The sequence below is a fragment of the Hyperolius riggenbachi genome, chromosome 1 (genome assembly GCF_040937935.1).
Source record: "Hyperolius riggenbachi isolate aHypRig1 chromosome 1, aHypRig1.pri, whole genome shotgun sequence".
Classification (NCBI taxonomy): Eukaryota; Metazoa; Chordata; class Amphibia; order Anura; family Hyperoliidae; genus Hyperolius; species Hyperolius riggenbachi.
In genome coordinates, this window is record NC_090646.1 from 157,710,482 (window position 1) to 157,722,737 (window position 12,256).

General features: G+C 39.8%; 1 protein-coding gene and 1 long non-coding RNA gene across 2 annotated transcripts in view; one reads left to right on the forward strand and one right to left on the reverse strand.

The window, feature by feature from the left end:
- The window catches only part of HPGD (15-hydroxyprostaglandin dehydrogenase), an 84,757-nt gene that overhangs the window by 49,512 nt on the left and 22,989 nt on the right, over positions 1-12,256 (forward strand). The gene's annotated exons all lie outside the window — the stretch shown is intronic.
- LOC137546543 (uncharacterized) overlaps positions 1-12,256 on the reverse strand; it is a 29,278-nt gene that overhangs the window by 3,526 nt on the left and 13,496 nt on the right. Inside the window, exon 3 of the long non-coding RNA XR_011026280.1 lies at positions 9,034-9,099. This is a non-coding gene — a long non-coding RNA (uncharacterized lncRNA). The remainder of the gene's footprint in view (positions 1-9,033; positions 9,100-12,256) is intronic.

Consider the following 12,256-nt stretch of genomic DNA (forward strand, 5'->3'; position numbering starts at 1 on the left):
TGCGGTTTGAGCCATCTTAGTTATCGGTGTCCACAAAACTATTTGATGTAGGCTACAATCTTCCTATTCAGAAAACTGGGAGTGGAGAAACATATGTTTCCTTGCCTGGGGCACCAGAATGCCCAGAGATTGCCCTGCTATGTTGAGACTAAATGTATACCTTTACAGTTGCTGTATATACGCAGGTATGTGCAGTTGATACTTGAAAAATTAGAACATCGTGCAAAAGTTCATTTATTTCAGAAATTCAACTTAAAAGGTGAAATTAAAATATGGAAAAGACTCTTTACATGCAAAGCGAGATATCTCAAGCCGTTATTTGTTATAATTTTTATGATTATGGCTTACAGCTTATGAGAACCCCAAAATGAAAATCTCAGACCTTTAGAATATTGTGAAAATGTTCAATATTCTAGGCTCAGGCCTGGTGCACACCAAAACCCGCTAGCAGATCCGCAAAATGCTAGCAGATTTTGAAACTCTTTTTCTTATTTTTCTGTAGCATTTCACCTAGCATTTTGCGGTTTTGTAAAGCGTTTTTGGTGTAGTAGATTTCATATATTGTTACAGTAAAGCTGTTACTGAACAGCTTCTGTAACAAAAACGCCTGCAAAACCGCTCTGAACTGCCGTTTTTCAGAGCGGTTTGCGTTTTTCCTATACTTTGCATTGGAGGCAGAAACGCCTCCGCAATCCAAAAAATGCCTCACCCCGGGAGTATGCGTTTCTGCAAAACGCCTCCCAGTCTGGTGTGAACCACCCCATTGAGATACATTGACCAAGAGTATCTGCAGCCGCAAGCAGCTGCAAAAACGCCAAAAAAAAACCTTGGTGTGCACCGGTCCTCAAAGTGTCAGACTCATCTGACCTAATGAATCCAAAACACCTGCAAAGGGTTCCTGTGTAATTCCCCTTCATTTGTGTCTAATCACTAGTTGTTATTTGATCCCCCCTGTGTCACATGACTGTCTATGGCAGATAAGCCCATTTGACAGTACAGGCTGTAAACAACATGTTTGCTTCCATGAAGTAGGAAGTAGAAACAGTGCAGATTTATTGTAAGATTTGTATCAGCTGTAACAAATAAATGTTTTTTGTTTAAAGGTTATTATGCTGTTGTGTATCTTTTAGAGCAGAGAGGAGTTCTTAGTTCAGGTCCACTTTAAGACACCGAAGCTATTGGCATACAAATACATATATAGGGCTTGATTCACAAAGCAGTGATAACTCAGTTATCACGCCTAAAAGACTTTAGGCGTGATAAGCGGTGCAAAGCTGAGTTATCACCGATTTGTGCTGCTCTTCGCGCGAAGCTCCTGCGCGCAAAGTTTTGCGCGCGTAGCGCACCGCGCTGCGCGCGCAAAGTCCCATAGGGCTCAATGGACGCTGCTCGCGAAGCATGGCACACTGCGCGCGCAGCGCGGTGCGCTACGCGCGCAAAACTTTGCGCGCGGGAGATCGCGCGAGTTTCTTCTTATCACTCCTAAACTGAGTTTAGGCGTGATAAAGGGCTTTTCACAGGCGTGCAAACACTTTGCACCGCTTTGTGAATCAAGCCCATAGTCTTATAAGGCGCAATAGCAGCAAAGTGTTATGATGAATAACAGTGACATTCATTTACGTGATTCAGCAATAGGCTAGTAAATGGAACAATGGAATGGCCATTAGGATACTGCACATGTAGCAAGCAACTTCAGGTATCACTCTCTTATCTGTGCTGCTTTCTACTTACAACAGCAAAATAACCTCCAGGGTTGGACCGAAGTTAATTAGTTTCAGCCTACTTATTCACCTTTGTCCCCAAATGGCTGCAAAATGTGTTGTCAGCTGCCATTCTACAGACATTAAATTATCAAGCAACCCAACAGCTTTTTTGTTATTAGTATTTATATAGTGCCAACATCTTCCGCAGCGCTGTACACAGTATATTGTCTTGTAATTTAACTGTCCCTCAAAACGGCTCACAATTTAATACCTACCATAGTCATATGTCTATGTATTTATAGTGTAGTGTATGTATCATAGTCGATTGCCAATTTTAGGGGGAAGTCAATTTACTTATCTGCATGCTTTTGGGATGTGGGAGGAAGTCAGAGTGCCCAGAGGAAACCCACGCAGACACGGGGAGAACATACAAACTCTGTGCAGATAATGCCCTGGCTGGGATCCACACATCTTTCAGTTATCCTTCTAGACTGGTCCCATTTTTATGCAGTTTTTTTTTTTTTGGGGGGGGGGGGGGTGGTTGTTCATTAATCGCTCAGGTATGTATGATGCAGCTGCTTCTTTACCTATTATACAACTAGCAAATGTACTGTTAGACCATAGGGGCAAATGTAAAATGTCTATATACAGTGAGAGGCATCTCGTTGGGATAGATACTGAAGATTATAGTAATAGGTATTTTGAGTGATAGAAAAGGAGCGCTCCATAGTGCATTATCTTAAAGGAATACTGTAGGGGGTCAGGGGAAAATGAGTTGAACTTACCCGGGGCTTCTAATGGTCCCCGCAGACATCCTGTGCTGACATCCTGCAACCACTTACCGATGCTCCGGCCCCGCCTCCAAGTCACTTCTGGAATTTCATAACTTAAAGTCTGAAAACCACTGCGCCTGTGTTGCCGTGTCCTCGCTGCCTCTGATGTCACCAGGAGCGTACTGCACAGGCCCAGTATGGTCTGTGACTGCGCAGTATGCTCCTGGTGACATCAGCGGCAGCGACCCCACCAGTATTCCTTTAAAAACGTTGCTTTAGGGCCCGTTTCCACTATCGGAAATGGAAACAGGGCCATCCACTTGCATTGGCTATGCGAATCCGCATGCGGACAACGCATGCGGATTCGCATAGCCAATACAAGTGGATGGCCCTGTTTCCATGTGTCAGTTTTCGTGAGCGTTTTTCTGTGCAGGATTTTTCTGCATGGCAGAGCCCTCAGAATTCGCTTGTGTGTGGAATGCAGGTGAATCGCACGCAATGTATTTAATAGGGAAATCGCATGCGTTTTTGGCATGCGTTTTTTCCGCGATTTCGCGTGCGATTCCGCATAGAAATCAATGTTAATTTACACAGGCAGCGACATGGTTAAAATCCCATATACCCTAACCTATGCGGAATCGCGGTAAAAACCGCATGCGGAATCGCACCCGCATGCGATTTCGTCAGCGGTGATTTCCGGCGATTCCGCACCGCTATAGTGGAAACGGGCCCTGATTCACAAGACAATTGCATACTCACAAATAGTGCAGGTTAAAATCGCATATCAGCAGTGAGGCCAATCCGCTTATCAACCCGGCGTCAGTTACACTCGCGCTGTGGCCAGCAGCGCCGTCTTCGGTATCCTGGGAGCTCGTCTCGCGAAGGGATGGGCGGGGCTCCGCGTTTGTGTGACGTCATTACGCATTTCGTCAGATCTAGATCTTCGTCTAGATTCCTTTGCATCCCTAAGTTAGAGCAGCACAGTGCATATTACTGAAAGGAGTGAAAGACTTTGTGGGTGTGTCTGAATTCTGCATTTGTAATATTGGATGTCCTGATTGTACAGAGTATTGAACGTTTCATGTATCTGTACTCCCCATTATTTGTTTTGTATTATTTACAGCGCTACAGAAGATGTTGAGGCTATATAAATAAAAAATAATAGTAATCCCACTACCTCCTTCAGAGTGTAGCAGAAGCAGAGTGCACTCACATTTGCCAGCCCAATATACAGTGTATATATATATATATATATATATATATATATATATATATATATATATATATATATATTCTAAGCTGCCTAAATGATTCAGTGTCTTTATCAATTCAGGAACGGTATTGTAAATGACTATAGTACATTTGTTAGCTGATTTTAGCTCCGATCTAATATATCATTGCACAGAGGTGGTATACCAGTGGGGGCCCATCAGTGAAGGCAAATGAATACACATTCTTATCTTTTAATTACAAACATTTAGTCTCAGGGTCTTGGAGTATATAGCTCAATTTTCAATTATGTTTATGACTGTTAAAAGAAATTGCAATGAAGGTGGACATAGATTGACCCATCTGTTGTGTATCCCTCCTCACATGGAGTGCAGGCAAATTTATAACTCCACAATGTTACAATAAATTATCCGGGTTATAAACACATCACAGGTTTATATTCTATTACGACTGAAGCTGTAATTCATTGGCATTTGTTTCCCTTCCTCTGCTCATTGTAAACCTCATTTATTTCCAAGGAAAGCTTGTGAATTTACATATTGTAGCTGGTAGCACAGCACATAAAGGTAACCCCAGAAAGGATGCTTTAAAGGACCACTAACACAAAGAAATGTAACATTTAAAATACATTTATATACAATGTACATTTCTCAGAGTAAAATGAGCTATACATTACTTTTCTCCTTTATTTCTGCCACTTACAATAGGTATTAAAAAGCTGACAGATTTTGGACTAGTCCATCTCCTCATAGGGGATAGATTATTAACCGTATTGTTTACAAAAGCACTCCCTGGCAAGGATCTGTACAGAGATTTCATCCAGCTTCCCTACTTGTTTGCACGCTATTATTTTTGGAAGTTGGACTGAGCAACTGCAGTTCAGTAAGCACTTTTTGTAATTAAGGAAATAACTGTGAATCCCCAATGAAGAAATGGAGTGGTTCAAATTCTGACAGATGTGTCAGACTTTTACTAGCTAATGTAAGTGGCAGTGAGATAGGAAACAAGTAGTTTATTGCGCATTTTACTCTGCACATTTATATGTATTTAAAAATGTATGACAGATGTCCATTACATTTTAAATAGGTGACTAGGTTCAGATATTAATTTTCTAAACTTCAATTTCAGAAAACAATATTTCGTTTAGGATAGTGCAGAAAGAGTTTGAGCCTCTTTCTATCTTAAAGAGAAACTCCAACCTAGAATTGAACTTTATTCCAATCAGTAGGTGATACCCCCTTTTACATGAGAAATATAATGCTTTTCACAAACAGACCATCAGGGGGCGCTGTATGACTGATTTTGTGCTGAAACCCCTCCCACAAGTAGCTCTGAGTACCGCGGTACTTTTGGCAGTTTGTTACAATGTTACAAGGTTCACAGACAGGAATTAGCTGTTTACAGCTGTCTCTAACAGCCAAAACAGCTAGCAGCAGCTACATAACCTGCCCACAGTAAAAATGTCACCATGTAATAAATGTCAGAATGTAAATCGGGGAGAGGAAAGATTTTACAATGAGCAAACACTGACTAAATCATTTATACATAATTATGGTAAAAAATGAAGCACTTTTTTTACTACATTATTTTCACTGGAGTTCCTCTTTAATTGTTACACACAAAACAGCTCACATAGTTTACCAGTGTTTATCAAAATGATGTAACGCGCTATGCAAATGAAATGATGTAACTCGTACTACAGAAACATCATTTACATTGCTTGTATAAAGTATGTTATTGGCTGACTAATGCTGATCCAGTCAGCGAGAAATGTATGATACACAAACAACCTAGACATGTGCATAAAGTGAGCTAAGCGAGCTCAATGTAGCGCGTACTCTCTGCAAGTTGGAAGGCCCTTTTGTTGCCGTTGCCGGCGACCATACAGTGTAAAAGGTCTTGACCCAGTTTGTTGCCCGTCTGTGCTGTGCTACATAAGGATACAGGTGCTTTTCAAACGGGGGAGAGATTACTCCTCTTTTCCTTCTTTACAAATCATTATTTTATGGACCATGCGGGCTGGTACTGCTCAGGGGATGGACGGAGCTGCACAATCATGGACTCTGAATTTTCTGAGGAATATCAGTCTTCATGGAGGATTAGAGTTACCGGTAATAGATCTTGGAACTTACAAAAACAAGAGCATTGCAGGAACGTTTTATACACATTCTCCCTCCCCCCCACCCCACCCCCCAAAACAACTGTTTATAAACTATCCCTACCGCCATTAAATATCCAAACTTTTATCGTGAGGTTACGCACATACAAGACACATGGCTGGTACTTGTTTTAACTACTTTGGTTAGCTAAAACTACGCTGTACTTGTGGCAGCCTAATGCGGCATAGCTGTCTAAAGAAAGCTGAGTTCCGTGCCTCTGTCTGAAGCTGATTTCATTGGCTCCTGACCCCCTGATCCCTGTAAGCCAATCTCAGTGATCAGGAAGTGAATAAAGAAAAAAAACAAGGCTCTGGTTCTTAAAGGGGTTCGGAGCCTTCCATTAGAAATAAAAAAAATGAAATCAGCCTCTGCATTTCATGATTATGGACATCACGTCATAGTTGTCTTATCTGATCTCTACGCAGGCATCTGCTGGTCTGACTGATTGAAAAAAAAGGTAATCTGCCAGGTTGAATTTTATTGTTTTTGCTGAGGCACAGTGGCACAAAGCTTTGTTCCTGACTTTTTCCCCTTGCCTCCTTTCTAGCAATGAATAGACCCTCTGCCTGCATGTCGAATATCAATGGCACTGCTGCAGCTTCATGCATTGTCCTACCCAAATGCAGTACAAAGTCATGCAGACATCGCTTAGATACCACTCCCACCCATACCTCCTCCCCGCTTTTATCCTCCCCCTATGGCCCTCTCAATCCCATCCCATCCCTTCGAAAAAGAAAAAAACAGGCATATCTAATCAAGATTTGATAGATATTTTGATTATTTTTATTGCCATAGTTTTGATAGATTTTTTTTGTTAGAGTCATCATATATATTGGATCCAGAATCTAATCTGCCCAAAAATATTGTGTAGCATATGCAAACTTTTAAACTGTACAGCTTTAAAAGTGACTATAAATTGCAGTCACTTTTCAGAAATGCATGAAATGTTTGTGCACAGATTACATGCACATGATTATAAACACAGCATGCCTCATTACAATGGTGACTCATTTAGACAAGGTTACATTCAGTAAGCCCATTGTGTTTTCTTGTGTCTACTCTAATTACTAAACATTGCATTTGACACAGTCACATAATCAGTTTATTAAGCTGGTTTGCCTCGTATGCTCAAAGTCATGGTATTTAACTTAGAATGAACTCTGAAATGTACACAACAGAGTAATCCAAGAACATTCATTGTTTTGAAATGGTAACTGGACTTACCATAGCAGTATCCAACCGGATGAACCGTAGATAGTTCTTCAGATATTCTGGTTACTAAACAGGAGATGTGGAATGACCCATAAAAACTACTACCCAAAATATCCATTATGCAAAGAGTGGACTGCTCACTCATAATAATCTCTATAGTTGTGGTTAAGGCACAGGTTACATTTTTAGAGAACAATAGTATTTTCAATCAGATTATTCAGATCATATATTGTATGAAAGCAAGGAAGCTGATGGGCTCAATATAACCTGAATAATCTCATTGTTTATTTCCTTATAGAAATGGTTTGATTAGCGTGTTGTTTTTTTCACATAGATACGATCATAACGGGTTTATATATAATCACATGTTAGATTCTTTAAAGACTTCCTCCGGTCAAGAAAAAGTTGAATGGCAATACGTATATGTAATCTATGCACTGTGTACAGTTACGTCAGGAACCTCTTTGGCTGAGCGAGCCATAAATGCCACATATTTTAAAATGTATTTCAGTGTCAGACGTGTCTTCAGCTTTTCTTGGGTTTCAGCAACAACAGCAATTTCCCGAAGAGCCAGACAGGAGAAATAATGACTAACAGCTTGTACAATTAGCTAGCTGACTTGGGGGTTGATTCACTTTGTAGGACGAGTTCCCTGCACTTTGGCCCAATAGGCTGCTTGTCAAGTGAGTAGCATGCCTACTTTGAAAATTGTATTTGTGCTGTCACACTAAGCGGTGCTGCTTGAGCAGTGTAGCTTAGTGAATCAATCCCTATCTGTGAGCCAGATGTAGCCATCAAAAGAGCCACATCTGACTCCCAAGCCATAGGTTCCCTACCCCTGAGTTATAGGAACATACAAAGTTTACATATGATACATCGTAGTGTCTAGAACAGACCTCCATCTTGCTCTTCATGCTGATGCATTGCAAGTACACCCTCCGCATTGTGTCCTCCTCTCTAGCATTTTTTCCTCCCCTCCAACCTTGTGCCCTCCCGTCATGCAAATATGCCTGTGAAATCCCTCACATGCTCTCTCTTTATAGATTATGGGCTGGACTGATGACATTATAAGAGCCAGGCTTGTTTTAGTACAGCACTCGGGGAAGAAGTGAGAAACAGAGCAGAGTAATTATAAAGATAAGAAATCTGACACAGCATGCTATAATTCTTATCCCAGACGTCTGCCTGCCTCGATCAGATTACATCTCTTTTCACAGTGGTTGTGGACTGAGAGCAAACATGGGGGAGTGGAGTCATGACATCAATCCCCCAGCATCCTTTGCACCCATGGCTAAATTTCAGATTGGCCACTTTTAGTCAAACTGCACCAGATATGCTACACATATGTGCAAGTGACTGTTATCCTTTCCTTCGTGCCTTTGCCTAAGCCCTCATTCAAGAGTGTAAGTATTGAACGCTTGATTGAGTTGTCAGTCATGCCTTGTGCTTGTAATATGATAGCATGTCAGTCATAAAGTCAACAGTCAACGTACATTAAAGCGTTTGTAGGATGAAAATGGATTTGCCTAGTGTTATGTGGCACTTTCATAGTACCAATCCATATTTCTTCATTAGTAAATGTCACATAAGATTAGGAAAACATAAGATTTAAATTGATTGCTCAGGAATGTTAACAATTTTCAGTACCCAGTTTGTTTCAAATAAATGAAAATGGCTGTACTTTTTGCATCAAATAGTTGTAGCTATACAACCATCTATTTAGTGCGTGTTTATCGCTTATGCATTTAGCAATGATATGATGTTTATCAGATTGTACAGAGTCGACTTATTCAGAGAAAAGATTTAAATAAGTAAGTAATTTAAAATCAGCAAACTAAAACGTCTGTCTAAATGTATGCAATTATTTGGTATAATGTAAAATTCACCTTTCTGCAGACAAGTAAATAAGTACTTAGTTTAGTCATCTGATAAAAATATGGGAATGTATAAACTCACCAATGGAGTGCTGGTGGGTGGCCCATCTTAAAGTGGTCTGTAATTACTCAGCATTTCTTCTTTGCTCTAAAAGATTATTTACAGCCTTAAACCTACTAGCACAAAAAAAAATTGTAGCAGAACAGCATTCAAACAGTTAAACACAGCTCTTTGTTCTGTGTGGCAAGCTCCTTCAGCTTGTGATCCACATCCTCAGAGGTGATAACATTATATTTTGTTTGTATTCCTCTTTTGTTACAATTAGTTATAATCAGCCAAACGGAACTGTACTGAACTGACAAGCAGAGACAGATGAGACATTTTCACTAGATAGCTGCTGTATCTATATACTAAAATATATGAATACAATGCAATGGCAGCTTTCAGAGCAGATAAACTGTACTTTGGGAACTTGTAATTTGTAAGCAGGCAACATTACTTGTGCACAAAAGCAAATATGGTAACTGGGTAATGAAAAGTAGGAAAATACATTTTTATTGAATGTTATGTCAGAGTTTTGTTCCACTCTAAGACGGGGAACCCCTGGATCAGACAATATACAGTAAATCCTGATGTGCTAAAGGGGATTTATAAAACCACAGGCAACATTTTTAAACCTCTCTTTAAAAAGATCTGGAATGGAGAGAAGTTATCTGCAGAATGGAACTGAAGTTTGTTTGATAAAATATCTAAAAAGGAAATACAGTGGAGTGTAGCAGCTGGAGAGGAATTACTCTTCTTTCTGTGTCAAATAAGGTCATTCTATATTGTATCAAGGACTCAAAAATACAGAATGAACAGGCAGGATTTTCAAACCATCACAGCTGTGTGGATATGATAAATATATCCCCCATATTACTGAAACAAAGCAGTCAATGACAGAATACACTATATCTTACGTTTATCAACCATGTAAAATCCTTAAACTCAGTAAATAGAAGGAGATATGGCAGATAGTGGATAGAAAAATATGAGTGTTATGTTCACAAGCTGCCAGTAGAATTGCCATTCACAATTAGTACATGGCAATTTTAGCGGAGCTTATGCAAGTGACATAGCGTATATTGCACAAATAGCACAATCTCTGTTATCTTTGTGCGTTGCAACTATAATGCAGGTTACACAAATGACATATCACGCATTATGCTAGCATTCTATATGTTGTGTACATAACACAGGTTATGCTATTTATACAACATGCACTATGTCACTTGCATAAGTATCTGTAAAATTGCTGTGCATTGCTTGTGCATGGCAATTTTACTGGTGGGTATACTACATGGTATCCAAGTAAAGATACATTTCAAATGGTGTAAAACACAATCTATGTTGCATTCTACTCTACCTCAGAGTTTTGTTGTCCACTGCTAGAGGGAGGTAAGTCCACCTTACCTTCCCTCTTTTTACTGTTTTTAAATAATAGTGTTTTTACTCTTTTTGGCGCCTCTGTTCTATCTGCGTTTGATACATATTACTTATCCGCCCTTGGTGGAGGGGTACGCCCCCTTTTTTCTCCTGTCTACAGAGAGCGACTTTTATACCCGAGTGGGGTCGGGTACCAATTCTCCCCACCTGCCTTTCAAGTGGTTGCCTGCTGGTGACCCTTTTTTGTGAGTATAATTCTGCACGAACTATCTAGACAGATTTTCTCTGTTAAAACTATATTGCACTATTGGGCTCTCGGTGCCCTGTTTTTTCTTTTGTTTTACAATCTACAGTAAAACCTTGGATTGAGAGTAACTTGGTTTGAGAGCGCTTTGAAATACAAGCAAAAATGTTGGTGACATTTTGACTTGATATACAAGCAACGCCTTGATATACAAGCAAAGCACTGATATACAAGCAAAAAACATATACATGCGTCACGTCATCACAACTGAGACTAAAACTACCCACTTTGACACTGCAGGATTGTACTTAGTCTGAGTGTAGGGACTGTACAAAGTCATATTTCCGTGAAATCCTCAAAAGTAGGCAACAGCAACTGTCATTGGATAAAAGGTTAGGGAGAACCACCAGATAGCAATGATTCTGTTAGTTATAGTGAAAGTGCTGTTTACATCTTTATTTTATATAGTACAGTCCTTTGTATTAAATATCTTTTTATAACTGTTTTTGGATTGTGGAACGAATTTACATTAATCCTTATGGGGAAATTTGCTTTGATATAAGAGTACTTTGGATTACAAGCATGTTTCCGAATTATGCTCTCAAACCAAGGTTCTACTGTACTAGTACTGCACACGTTCTGTACATAATGCTGCCAGTTACACTATCTGCAAAATGTGTAGTACTTCACTTGCATAAGTACCCATAAAATGGGTGTGCACTTCCTGCACATTGCGATTTTACTAACAATCTAAAATGCATTAAGGTAGTTGTTCAACTTGAGAAATGTCTGGGAGTATGAAACAGTGAGCTATTTTTGAATTGCAGCCTCATTGTTGTACTTTTTTAACATTTATAAATGACGACTTATATTTTACTGAAATAACTATTTGGTGGTTCCTATCGAACCTTTGGTTTGTTTGAATTGAGCTCTGATTGGTATAAAGGAGCTGATTATTTGCGGTGCACTTTTTCATTTAATGCATGCTAATGTAAAATTGTGTCTGGAAATGGCAATTTTACTAGCAGTTCTTGAATATACCCCATGTTATCCAAATAAAGATAAGTATTATTCAAAAAATGTCCAAAGGCTTTGAATATCAAGTTTTACATGAGGGAAAGCTCAGTAAACTAATCATTGTAAACTTTGGCAGGGCTGCATTCTCTGACCAACATTATTTCTGGTGGCATCAGATCATGTTATGAAAACAGTGGTCAAAGGAAGAAAAATAGAATTGCAATGAGAATGGATGACAGGTTCAAAGATTTAAGCTTTGCAGATGACATTTGTTTGCTAGCACAACAGGTGATATTTGTTTGCGAGTCATAAACAGTATAAATTGTTAAAATTAAGCTGAGTACTCACTAGCTGACAGGTCCTGCGATGTCCCCTTGATGACATGCATTCAGCAATGCCTCTGTCTGCTTACAATGTCACGTGACATTACACGGCGTCGCGAATGGGAAGTCAAGCGATCGTGGTACTTTGCGCGGAGTTGTCAGCGATGTTAAAGATCTGATCCACCGTGACGGTCATTATCGTTGTTCACGTGGCCTGTATCCACGTCGTAAGATCACAGAAATGTCCGCTCAGCATAAAAGCAATATTCTGGACCTGGAAAGGTGCAGAAAGGGG